The sequence below is a fragment of the Limulus polyphemus genome, unplaced genomic scaffold (assembly GCF_000517525.1).
Source record: "Limulus polyphemus unplaced genomic scaffold, Limulus_polyphemus-2.1.2 Scaffold1239, whole genome shotgun sequence".
NCBI lineage: Eukaryota > Metazoa > Arthropoda > Merostomata > Xiphosura > Limulidae > Limulus > Limulus polyphemus.
Window position 1 is genome coordinate 319,723 of NW_013666849.1, and position 2,772 is coordinate 322,494.

The window sequence follows — 2,772 nt, forward strand, 5'->3', positions numbered from 1 at the left end:
AAATGACGAAAAATTAGGTGTTTGTTTTCTTGTGACCACTCAGTGTACACGGAGTTTTTAAAAATGATATTTTAACTAAGTGGTAGAAAACATATGGCAAGTTTATTTTCCAGAGTCAGCGTTAGTTATTGCGTGGCCTTAGGCAAGATACAAAGTGCGGGACCACTCATAGTATTCGTCAATAAAACATGTGACAGAAATTTTACAACAGAATGAGGAACGTTTGATACTGGGTAAACGGTATGATTTTTGAGTTTTGCAGCTTCACCTTTAAGAAACACTCATAAAATATCTATGCAGTTCCCACATAGCAAGAAGCCCTAGGCAGCTGTCTTGCTTGCCTTGCCTGAGGGTCTTTATTACATACTACCTTGATATCTAAGATGCAAAAGTAGTAAACATAAACAACTGTAAGTGGTGTCCTCTTCCATCCATGTGAGGTGTTGTGAAATAGCGTAAATAGATAATTTATAAATAAGAAATATTTTATTACTATAATTTTGATAGATTGGCCTGATCATTTGATTTATGGTTGGAGTTTCTGATTAACCATTAGGTCCCGTGGCTTTGTAGATAATATAAAATAACCAAAAGGATTATACCTTGTGTACGTTTCTAAAATTATAAGTGTAAAGAAAGATATCTGGTCAGCATTCAGAGAGTTTTAAGTCGCGGTAGTAAAGCTTAAGTCATCAAAAAAAGACCTCGCCACCATATATACATAGCTTTGTTTGGGCATCTGGGAAACCACTTAAACTCCGTAATGAGTGTAGTTAATCTATGCAGTTAAGTATTCTACTGAATAATAAATATAGATAACATTTCAAGACTGTTTTCGGATAGGCTAGTATAGTTTAGGTCACGTCAGGAAACTTATTTCATCAAAAAGACACCACCTCTCATACATATATATATAATTTGTGCACCCGGGAAGCCACTTCAACTCTGTAATGAATATAGTTAGTGTGTGTAATTAAGTAAATTACTGAATAATAAAAAATATCACAATTTCATTTGTTATGAAAGTTTGAAAAGGTTTAAGTATCAACATAAGCAATGTCTATATTATAAGTGCGCACGCTTTAGATAATTAGCTATATTATATACATCAAATAAAAATGTTTCGTTTTTCAAGTATTTTGTAAATCGATGTCAAAATATATGTTTAAAAAACAAATTTGGAATACATACAGAAGTATTTATTTCCAAACAGTTAAGTTTGCGAGTATCCAAAATCAAGTATGAAAAATGACGTAAGCTTTAAAATAAATACACTCTTCTGTACATAGGAATAGTGAGCCAAAAAGGTGATACTTATTTCTGAAAATACGAAAAGTTCTTTCATATGTATATGTGATATATTATACTGCATATTTAAATGCATCAAACTGTTCTTAATGTTTCTTTGCTTATCCAAATTTTGCTTCATAAAGTAAGTTATATTTTACTTTTTTGTTGTCAAATTCGCATACTTGGAAATTCACAAATTCGCAAGAAATACTTTGTCTTTCTTTTTGAAAGCAAACTATGCGTGTCACGTTTTAGAAAAACTGAAAAAAGTGATAGATATTTAAAAAATCAGTTTCAATTTCAGAGAAATCAAATTTAAAAAAATATATTTATAGCCTGTTGTTTAAAAAATTGTTACCTTGGTCCACCAAGTACAGTAATATGGCTAAAAAAAGTATTAGTATTGTAATGATACCGTTGCCAAGTATTATTTCTTAGAGGTTTGCATAATTATTAAGAATGTTTTTGGTTTTGATTTCATTGAAAAGGAGAAATACATATAAATATGCCTAGTGATGAAATAAAAGCGACAATGTTCTTTCAAAAAACGAAACTGCATTTATTGGCTGATAAAAGCGATTTTTTTCATTACTACTGGATTATACAGTACAGGCAAAATGATACTATAGCAGTAAAGCAACTGTAATTAGACGAGTCTTGTTCAGGAAAAGAAATTATCATAAAGGGGACAACTTCTGTCAAAGAAAGGGGATTTCTTAAACACTGTAAAATGCAGGTAATTCTGTTTCAACAAATAAGAACCGTAATTTTGTGTTTTTTAAACTATATAACTATATTTCATTAAATTTCATTTAATACCATTACAGTCGCGCAGCACGATTTTAAAGTCGAGTCTTGTATATTTTTCCTCTTTGAAAAATAATCTCACTGAGATTCTGTACAAAACATAAGGTCATTACTATTTAGAATCATTAGTCACTGAAGTATTCTTCAGAAGGATCTGTTGTTCCTGAAAACCCTAAGGGTCTTTTGGTGTATCAAAATGGTTCTGTTTAGAATCAATAAAAGTTCAGCGATTAACTTAGATGTTTTGATTAATATTATAATGTAGTTCTTTTAGTTCTGATTAGTACCCCGAAAACTATTCATAGCTAAACTCTGGTGTGGAGAAAATGTAAGTATAAGAAATATACTGCTGTTAGGTTGTTTTTCACTGATAACTAAAAATATTGCACATACACACATATACGTAAATTATTATTAATTTAGCGTTTAGAATTTCTCTAAAGCATACAAAAGAACAAATAATTTTTTCTAGTACAGATTTTTTTTTTCACATTTGCGCGGTTAATCTTGACGAATAGGTAAAGCCGCTGTGAAGACAGCACCAGTGGTGTAGCAACGGTTCTCAGCACCCGGGGGCAAAGACACTTTTGGCGCCCTCACCTCTGAAATGTTTTGATTATTTGTTTTGTGACTCATTACCCACATAATGACAATAACATAAAGAATTAATTACCA